This window comes from Camelina sativa, chromosome 15 (assembly GCF_030686135.1).
Source record: "Camelina sativa cultivar CO46 ecotype springtype chromosome 15, ASM3068613v1".
NCBI classification, from domain to species: Eukaryota; Viridiplantae; Streptophyta; class Magnoliopsida; order Brassicales; family Brassicaceae; genus Camelina; species Camelina sativa.
The window spans coordinates 32,427,824-32,439,216 of NC_141894.1; the positions used below are offsets into that span (position 1 = coordinate 32,427,824).

The window sequence follows — 11,393 nt, forward strand, 5'->3', positions numbered from 1 at the left end:
AATCCAGAGAGAAGAAGAAGATTACGTCTATGGCTGGTGTTACGATGACGGAGGATCCTGTCGAAAGACCATAACAGAAGACGATGGAGACCGGCAAGATTGCAGGAGGACGGACCATCGTCTTCATCCAGATCTGCCTCTTCCACTTCTTCGTTGAACCAATTTTTGCATAGGAGTTCCAGACCGTCGTCTCATCCAGATCCGCCTCTTCCAATTCTTCGTTACTCATGAGTCTTCCTCTTCTGAAAGAATATTGCGAGTCTCTCAGGTCAGGACAATGGAGATCTCATCTCCCGATTATCTCGAAAAATTGCCCTAATTATAATTTGGGGGAAAAAGAAATTTTAGGTCACGATGCTTAAGGGAAGAAAAATTCCATCGATATATGCAAAAAAAGTGTGAAAAGGGAGAGGAAATTTTTTGCATATATCGATGGAATAAGTTATTTTAACTTTTGATTTAGTGATTTTTTATCATAGCATTTTTCAAAAGCTTTTACATAGTACCAAAATTTCTAAATTTACTTTTAATAGCAGTTATTGAAACCGTGCTATCCTTATGTGCTATCAATAACGATTTTTCTTGTAGTGAAAATATAGAAATGTACTGAAATAAAAAAACCTATAATGGTTTGTAACTTCGTAGTATTTGTTATGCGTTTACATTTTAAGTCAGATAAATTTAATTGTATAATTGGCTTAACGAAAATTCAAACACTACAATCATCACGGTAAAAGAAATCACATTTATATTTGTAGTAAATCTATGCTATAAGATAGACATATGATAATTTTTGTTTGATAATACGTTAAGTTTATGTATGTTGCTCCAAGAATCCAATAACTGATGTTTATCCTCCACACAGGCTTGAGAGATTAACATAGCGCACTCTTAGAATGAAGTGTAAATTAAGCAATTGTATGGTTTTTTTTTGGTCGAGAAGCAATTGTATGGTTTGTTCTCAAATTTGGATTACCAAAGCGTTGAAAAAAATAAACAAAATAAATAAATAATGTAACTAATCATAACTTGTTAATATCACAAATCAATACTATTGACTAATGATAGAAGTGATGTGGAACATAAAAGGATTTTTACTGGACATGAAATGTTTAACTGTCTTATTTAATTTAATTGGTGATTGCTCGAGTAATTACCCGATACACTTAACCGCAAGGCAGTATATACGGGGTCGAATCCACAAGGACCAACGGTACACTAAAGATTTGCGAGAGTCGTAAATAGCTAAAGCGAACGAAAGATAGTTTGTTTGGTTTCAGAATTGTAAATAAAGATGCAAGAAATAAAATCGATTAGCTTATAAGATTAAAACATTGGGTCATAGGGTATTTCAGAGATCAATGACTAATGAAAAAATGAAATATGGAATTCAATAATTAAGAACCGTTCTAGAACATGAACACAATAACAGACTAACCCTCTTTCAAGGCATTAGAAACTAAACTTGACTACTAGTTTGCTAAACTTTCATTTGCAACCTCCTAGCCAAATTTGCATTACAATCAAGTTCATTAAGTTCACAATGCGTCCTAACATCAACTTTCGCAGGCTAGAAATACATTGCTCAATTCACACTCATTCAGGCATTCTATCGAACACTTTTGGTGCATAGAAAAACCTAGAGTCTAAAACAAGGTGATCCGTCCTATTTTAGCATTAAGATCGTGTGAATCAAGAACCTAAGGATTAAGAACTCCAAACAATAATTAAAACATCAATTCATTGAATCTCCTAATTGGAACCCTAAAACCCAATTGGAGAACTACTCACACATAGCAAAAGAGGAAACAAAAATCACAGATGACGAAAACATGATTAATTTGCAGAAATAATAAGAAAGGGTTTAGAAATCTTCTCCAAATTGTCAATGAGGATCAATCTCTAGAATCCCAAAAGAGTGGCTTACAAAAAGTCTCAGGTAGCAGAAAGAAAGCGTAGAATAAAACTTCGAATAAAACTTAGGGTTTTTCTCCCAGCAAATAAAAGATATTTATAAAGCTCTCAAAATAGGGTAAAAAAAGGCAACGGCCTGGTTAAGACATTTCTAAGCCAGGCGGGTATCTTAGGTAGGCGGGTTTTAACGTGAAATTTGCCGGGTCAGACTTCGCTTCTCATCCAGGCGGGTTCCTCAGATAGGCGAGTTTTAACGTGAAAGTTGTCGGGTTACACTTTGTTGCTTAGCCAGGCGGGTTCCTCTGGTAGGCGGGTTTTCACGTGAACCAACATTCATCTCATATGCTTGTTTGTATCCAGAATAGCTCATTTTCCTCCAATTTCCTCCAAAGTGTCCTAAAACCTGTAAAGACTCGATAAAGAACTAAAAGACTCCAAAAACACACTTTGACTCAATAAAAAGTGTAAAATAAGAGAGAAAACAAAGACTCAAAACCGATAAAAACACCATATATCAACTTCCCCCGACTTAGATCTTTGCTTGCCCTCAAGCAAAACAAAAACCTTTGCCAAGGAAAGAGGTTTGAAAACGCGAGAATTCACATATTCTTCTGGGATCATGCTATCTAACAATTGCCTGCAAACCACTATCACAAAGCTCATATCAAACCGTACTTAATCGTACTTTGCCATGACCGTAGCAGCTTCATAAATCCTATGATCACAAATACTTTCAGACTCAGATAGCTTAACCTTTTAACATTCATTAGTAAATGCGTGCACTCTCACAAAGGGGATATCGAACACATTATGGTCTAGGTGTAAGGACAATTTCAAGGTGGCTCAAGTGTTTAAGGTTTCCAGCAATCTGAACGGATGAAATCATTATGCAAAATCACAGTGAGACACAGACCAATTAGGAGGTACACAGCTTCCCTCTAACTCGGATCAAACCAACCAACGCTAAACCCCAAACAAATCATTATTGTTCTAGATGCTTTTGATAAATAAGTAAGAGCACTCTGACTTTTCCGGTTCCATTCTTACTCCTCTCCCATTTTCTTCTTCTTCTTTTTTTTTTTTTTTTTTTTTTTTTTCTTCTTTTTTCTATATGGGGGAGTGGAACCGGTTCTCGTCTCACAAAATTGCATCAAAAGAACTAAATTATGGAAACTCAACACATGCTTATGAACATAACCACACAACTACAAAAACTCAATATCAATCACCCAAACAAACTACAATGACAATCCTAACTAGAGGAAAGCTATGTCGGTCTGTATACTCCGTAGTTTTTGCACATGAATGCACATGATGATGATGATCAAGAATGCGAGTGGTATGAAGCAAGGATATGGGTAAAGGTGTGGTACTAGACTAAAGACGAGTCTAGCCATTCAGAATTTACAAAGAGTGTAAAAATGGTGTAAACTAAACTCTGAATGTATGATCCATTACATGATTCTCAACCCCCTAAGTGAGATATATAAGTTCATATTAAGTCCAAATAAGCAAGGTCAAGCTCAAATCATCCAAATTTCAAAGTGACAGGAATTATTGAAGTGATCAAGTCATGATTTTTTCTAAACTTCCAAGTCATCATTAAACAATGTTAAATGGTCCCAAGGCAATGAAACAAGCATGGTGCAATTCCCTAAGAAAAGCTCATAATTCTCAACCAGCATTTTGACTCAATAAAACACACTTTTGACTCGATAAGACAAATTGACTGACTCAAAAGAAAGCAACAAAGGAAAAACAACCAAAGCAAACAAGATTAGTAGACATATGACACCTTCCCCCAGACTTGCTTCACACCGTCTCGGTGTGAAAACAAATCCAAGAAAAGAGGTCAAACAGACTCAAAAGAAATTTAAAAGAAAAAAAATTAGTAAAAAGTGAAATACCTGGTGGGTTGCCTCCCACAAAGCGCTTGTTTTATGTCGTTAGCTTGACCTCCATGAGCCATTAGGCATGATCGGGATCCGTTAGAGGAACCACAGTGCCCTCTTCTAGAGTTGAATCCCCAAGATATGGTTTGAGTCGTTGACCATTCACTGTAAACGGATTACCATTGGGGTCCCAAAGAACAACTGCACCGTGTGGTTTCACTTCCTTGATGGTGAATGGACCAGACCAGCGTGATCGAAGCTTTCCTGGAAATAACTTGACACGAGAGTTGAACAGTAGTACCTTGTCATTCTCTGCAAACTTTTTAAGGATAATCTTCTTGTCATGAAGTGCTTTGGTCTTCTCTTTGTAGATTCTGGAGCTCTCATAAGCCTTCAACCGAATCTCATCTAACTCGTTAAGCTGAATAAGTCATCTCTCTGCGGCGGCCTTAATATCGAAGTTCATCAGCTTTGTTGCCCATAATGCCTTGTATTCCAGCTCCACAGGTAGATGACATGCTTTGCCATAGATAAGGTTGAACGGTGTTGTTCCTATGGGGGTTTTAAAGGCGGTCCTATATGCCCATAGAGCATCATCAAGCTTCGCAGCCCAATCTTTCCTTGACTTACCCACTGTTTTCTCCAAAATCCCTTTAATCTCTCGGTTAGAGATCACTACTTGACCACTTGTTTGAGGATGATAGGGTGTAGCCACCTTATGCTTTACACCATGCTTCGCCAACAGGTTCTCAAAAACTTTATTGATGAAATGTCGTCCACCATCACTAATCACCACCCGAGGAACTCCAAATCGAGGAAAGATAATTGTCTTAAACATCTTAAGCACCACTTTCACATCATTGGTTGGACTAGCAATAGCTTCAACCCACTTAGAAACATAATCCACAGCAACCAGGATATACTCGTTTCCATAGGATGACGGGAAAGGTCCCATAAAGTCAATGCCCCACACATCAAACACTTCAACCTCAAGGATGAAATTTTGAGGCATCTCATTCCTCTTACTGATATTACCCTTCCTCTGACAAGCATCACACTTGGAGACAAACTCATGTGCATCATGGAACAATGTAGGCCACCAAAAACCAGCTTGTAGAACCTTTGTGGATGTCTTGAAAGAAGCAAAATGTCCTGCATAAGCTGAAGCATGACAATGCTGGAGGATGCCATTCACCTCGCCTTCAGAAATACATCTCCTGAACAGGCCGTCTTTACACTTCTTATACAGATATGGTTCATCCCAATAGTAATGTTGAACATCTTTAAGGAACTTCTTTTTAGCATAGCCTGTGAATTCTGCTGGTGGAACATCATGAGACAAGTAGTTTGCAAATTCTGCATACCAAGGCAATTTACTTTTCACAGTGTGTACTGTCATGAGCTCAGCTATAGTTGAATAATGAGCCTTTTCCACCTCATCTAAGTAACCATCCTCAATTGAAGCAAGTTCTTCACCTGGAAGAGCATCATCCATTGGAACTCCTTCCTCTACTCTCAGCCTTGACAAGTTATCTGCTACTCCATTCTCAATGCCCTTTTTGTCTTTTATTTCCAAATCAAACTCATGCTGCAGGAGAATCCATCTCAACAATCTCGGCTTGGCATCTTTCTTAGTCAACAAGTGCCTCAATGCAGCATGATTAGTGTGCACAATCACCTTAGACCCAACAAGATATGATCTAAACTTCTCAAAGGCAAATACAATTGCAAGAAGTTCTTTCTCTGTTGTGGCATAATTGAGTTGTGCTCCATCAAGAGTGCGACTAGCATAATAAATAACATGCAACTTCTTGTCTTTTCGCTGTCCCAAAACAGCACCCACTGCATAGTCACTAGCATCACACATTACCTCAAAAGGTAGCTCCCAATCAGGAGGTTGAACAATTGGAGCACTCACAAGAGATTCTTTGATAGTTAAGAATGCTTTGAGGCAGTCATCATCAAACTCAAACTTCTGTTCCTTGCACAGCAACTGAGTCAACGGTCTAGCAATCTTAGAGAAATCCTTGATGAATCTCCTGTAGAACCCAGCATGTCCTAGAAAACTTCTTACTCCTTTCACTGAAGATGGTGGTTGCATACTGGTCATGACCTCAATCTTAGCTTTGTCAACCTCGATACCCTTCTCTGAAATCTTGTGCCCAAGAACAATTCCATCCCTAACCATGAAATGACATTTCTCCCAGTTCAGAACCAAATGCTTGTCCTCGCAGCGCTGAAGTACCCTGCACAAATTAGACAAACAAACAGAAAAAGATGTGCCATGCACAGAGAAGTCATCCATGAAAACCTCCATAATATCCTCAATCATATCAGTAAAGATAGACATCATACAACGCTGAAAAGTAGCTGGGGCGTTACATAATCCAAATGGCATGCTTCGATATGCGAAGGTACCATAGGGACATGTAAAGGTGGTTTTCTCTTGATCTTCCGGGTGAATCGGTATCTGGAAGAATCCCGAGTACCCATCAAGAAAACAGTAGTAAGGATGGTTGGCTAGTCTTTCAAGCATTTGATCAATAAATGGTAGAGGGAAATGGTCTTTTCGGGTTGCAGAGTTAAGTTTTCGATAATCAATGCACATTTTGTGTCCTGTGATAGTTCTTGTGGGTATTAGTTCATTCTTGTCATTTTTAATCACAGTAACACCACCCTTCTTAGGCACCACATGGACATGACTCACCCAAGTACTATCAGAGATAGGATAGATGACGCCCGCATCTAGAAGCTTCATTATCTCTTTCTTTACAACATCTCTGAGATTTGGGTTTAACCGTCTCTGATGTTCTACAGAAGTCATCGATTCATCTTCTAGATATATCCGGTGCATACAAAGAGAGGGAGAGATGCCTATTATATCATCGAGAGAGTAACCCAAAGCTTTTCTGTACTTTCTCAACTCACATAATAACAAGGCACTCTCCACATTATTCAGCTCAGCATTAATTATAACAGGATAAGTGGAATTAGGACCAAGAAAGGCGTACCTGAGCCCGGTAGGAAGTTGTTTAAGCTCCACCTTTTGAGCTTTCAGCTCACTCCAATCATCATAGTCTTTTGGAGAATAATCAACTGCTGCCTTATCAATCTCTGGTTTTGCAAGCTCAGCGATTGCTACCACTTTTCCCAACTCAGCTCTAGAATTCAGAATCCTAGCAAATCCAGTTGTTTCTTCTCCAAGGTACCCAAACTGATTCTCCTCCTTAACCAAAGCAATCTGAAGAGGATCCTCTGTGTTTAGTTCCTCAAGAAGCTCATCAGCTAGCTCATCCATGATATCAACCCAAAAAGCATGCCCCTCAATAGTAGGTTTAGACAATACTCTCTGCATATCAAATTCCTGCTCAATATCTCCAATCTGCAGCTTAATCTTGCTCTTCATCACATCTATCAAAGCACCAGCAGTGTGCAAGAAAGGTCTTCCAAAAATAAGTGGGACTTTTGGCTCCTCAGCTAACTCAAGAACAATAAAATCTGTAGGAATGTAGAAATTCCCAACTCTCACATGTACATCCTCAGCTACACCAATAGGAAACCGCACTGAACGGTCTGCAAGGACTAGAGAAATCCATGTGGGTGTAAAATTTGTGATTCCCAACCTTTTTGAAACAGAAAGCGGCATTAAACTGACACTTGCTCCCAGATCACACAAACACCGATCAAAAATAGATTCACCAATCCTGCAAGGCAGAACAAAACTACCTGGATCTTCCCTCTTCTTAGGGACTATGTTCTGGAGAATGGCACTGCACTCATGAGTGATCAAAACAGCTCCCTCCTCGAGAGTTCTCTTGTTAGTCAAAATGTCTTTCAAATATTTCCTGTAGAGGGGAATGTTCTGGACTAACTCTATGAAAGGAAGCTTAACCTGAAGCTCCTTCATAATCTCATCATACTTAGCATACTCCTTCTCCCTCTGAATCTTTCTTTGACAGCCTGGGAATGGCAACTTTGGTATGTAAGAACGAGTTGCAGGTTTGTTAACTATCTCTTCTTCAATAGTGTCTTCCTTCTCCACAACTTCCTCTTCCAAAGGTTGAGGATCAGGTTCTTTCCCTATAATACCATCATCTAAATCATCAACAACTTCAATAACTTTTTCCTTCTTAGGAAGTGATCTCAGCTTCTTCCCACTTCTCAGGGTGACAGCATGCATAAACTCCTTGTTATTGTTGTACTCTTTCGGGTTCTGTAGTGGTTTGCCTGGAAGAGCTCCTTGCTGCCTAGTAGAGGCAGAAGCTTGTTGTGCTACTTGATTCTCAAGTGTCTTAAAGTGTGAGGATAGTGTCTCAAACTTTCCATGAAGATCATTATACATACCATCCACTTTAATATTGATGTCAGCTGCATTCTTTTTCTGTCCCTCAAGAATCTGTCTCATCATCAATTTCATCTCACTATCGCCAGATGAAGATGCAGGAGTGTTGCTCACAGGAGCTTGGACAGGTGCTTGGTATCCTCCTTGGTAATTATTGAATTGAGGCTTCTGCTGAAAACCTCCCTGACCATATCCACTTCCTTGCCCTTTTGTCACAAATGGCTGCTTGTAGTTTCCTTACCCTGGAACAAACTGCTTTTGCTGAAACTGTTGTGGTGGATATACCTGATCTTGTGGGTTCTCAACATTAGTGCTTCGGTAGGACATATTAGAATGATTCCTATAGCCTTGGTTGAAACCATTGTTCTGATAGCCCTGATTAACATAATTTAACTCAGCCTGCAGCTCCTCAGATCCTTCCCCAATACCTTCTAGATAAACCTGACCCTCACCAGATTCATCACAGTAACTCACACTCCTCTGATCTCTTCTCAAAAGTTGTTCAACTTTTGCAGTCAACTCAGCAATCTGTTTCGTATCTCCTCCTCCACTACTTCTCACTGTCCTATCATAGTCAACACAATGGTTACTGTTGCTAGCAGCTAGGTTCTCAATCAAAATTTCAGCTTCTCCTTCTGTTTTGGTCATGAAGTCCCCATTACTAGCTGTATCCAAGGCCATCTTATACCTCTCATCAACCCCTCTGTAGAACGTGTTGATGAGTGATTCTGGTGTGAATCCATGGTGAGGACATTCTCTCTTATAGTCTTTGAACCTTTCCCAAGCCTCATGGAATGACTCAGTAGCATGCTGCTGGAAGCCTGAAATCTTATTCCTAAGAAGGGTAGTCCTTGCTTGAGTAAAATATTGTCCCAAGAACGCAGCTTTATACTCATCCCACGTTCGAATGGTATCTCCCTTCAACGACTTAAACCAGCGATGAGCTTTATCAGTCAGAGAAAATGAGAACAACCTGCATTTGACAGCATCATCAGGTACCCCATTCATCCTAGTTGTGCCACATATATCCTCAAAGTACTCCAAATGATAAACTGGGTTCTCTGACGGTAAACCATGAAACTGATTTTGCTTCACTAGACCCAACAGTGCCGGTTTGATCTCAAAATCATTTCTGGCGATTGGAGGATGTTGGACGCCTCTACGGTACATCTCAGCGTTGGGAGCATCATGTTCCCTCAAAGTCTGTCGAACATTTGTTGTTCTTTGATTAAAAGCAGCTAAACGAGCAGCTTCGCGGCGCACAGCTTCTCTTTGCGCAGCTGCACGGGCAGCCTCTCCACCAGCAGGAGGATTAACGTTCCCAGCAGGAGGGGGATCCTCAAACTCTCCATGATGTTCATCTTCATGATGTTCATCATCCACATTGCCAACATTTCGACCAGCTAAATCATCAGCCATTTCAGCAAGTCTTTTCTTTCTCCTATTCTCTCTCTCAAACTTTCCCAAGTCTTCGTGATATTGTTCTAGGTGTGAAGAGCCTGCACTGCAGGTCATACACCTGAAAACACCAAAAAGAAAGAAAAAGTTTAGTTAACAACTGTAATAAAATGCTCTAGACTATAAACTAATCCTAAATCTCTAGGTAACGCAATTGGTCCCCGGCAACGGCGCCAACTTGATTGCTCGAGTAATTACCCGATACACTTAACCGCAAGGCAGTATATACGGGGTCGAATCCACAAGGACCAACGGTACACTAAAGATTTGCGAGAGTCGTAAATAGCTAAAGCGAACGAAAGATAGTTTGTTTGGTTTCAGAATTGTAAATAAAGATGCAAGAAATAAAATCGATTAGCTTATAAGATTAAAACATTGGGTCATAGGGTATTTCAGAGATCAATGACTAATGAAAAAATGAAATATGGAATTCAATAGTTAAGAACCGTTCTAGAACATGAACACAATAACAGACTAACCCTCTTTCAAGGCATTAGAAACTAAACTTGACTACTAGTTTGCTAAACTTTCATTTGCAACCTCCTAGCCAAATTTGCATTACAATCAAGTTCATTAAGTTCACAATGCGTCCTAACATCAACTTTCGAAGGCTAGAAATACATTGCTCAATTCACACTCATTCAGGCATTCTATCGAACACTTTTGATGCATAGAAAAACCTAGAGTCTAAAACAAGGTGATCAGTCCTATTTTACCATTAAGATCGTGTGAATCAAAGAACCTAAGGATTAAGAACTCCAAATAATAATTAAAACATCAATTCATTGAATCTCCTAATTGGAACCCTAAAACCCAATTGGAGAACTACTCACACATAGCAAAAGAGGAAACAAAAATCACAGATGACGAAAACATGATTAATTTGCAGAAATAATAAGAAAGGGTTTAGAAATCTTCTCCAAATTGTCAATGAGGATCAATCTCTAGAATCCCAAAAGAGTGGCTTACAAAAAGTCTCAGGTAGCAGAAAGAAAGCGTAGAATAAAACTTAGAATAAAACTTAGGGTTTTTCTCCCAGCAAATAAAAGGTATTTATAAAGCTCTCAAAATAGGATAAAAAAAGGTAACGGCCTGGTTAAGACATTTCTCAGCCAGGCGGGTATCTTAGGTAGGGGGGTTTTAACGTGAAATTTGCCGGGTCAGACTTCGCTTCTCATCCAGGCGGGTTCCTCAGATAGGCCAGTTTTAACGTGAAAGTTGCCGGGTTAGACTTTGTTGCTTAGCCAGGCGGGTTCCTCTGGTAGGCGGGTTTTCACGTGAACCAACATTCATCTCATATGCTTGTTTGTATCCAGAATAGCTCATTTTCCTCCAATTTCCTCCAAAGTGTCCTAAAACCTGTAAAGACTCGATAAAGAACTAAAAGACTCCAAAAACACACTTTGACTCAATAAAAAGTGTAAAATAAGAGAGAAAACAAAGACTCAAAACCGATAAAAACACCATATATCAATTGGCTATCTATTTTGAGATTTTACAAGTTATAAATGAAATGATAAATGTTAACTGGTATTTGTTTTTAGATTTTACTTGGTTATCAACTTGTGAAATGAATCATTAGCATGCATGTTTTGATAACATTGACTTTATTTACATTTTTTTATTGAACAAGTGACTTCTTGTGAGTTATATGTTTTAAAAATATATTTTAGCAATTTCGATGCATTCTAAGTTACACATCTGTCAACAGAGCCGGCGAGTGATACAAGCAAAACAAGCAACTTCTTGCGGGCGATTATTTATTAAAAGAATTTTGGCCCAAATAT

General features: G+C 39.1%; 1 non-coding gene across 1 annotated transcript; it reads left to right on the forward strand.

Annotated features, from left to right (window-relative positions):
• The first annotated feature begins 8,884 nt into the window (after nucleotides 1-8,884).
• Nucleotides 8,885-8,991, forward strand: LOC147927451 (small nucleolar RNA R71). The gene has a single exon (XR_015583188.1). It is a non-coding gene; the product is annotated as a small nucleolar RNA R71 (small nucleolar RNA).
• Nucleotides 8,992-11,393: the final 2,402 nt, after the last annotated feature.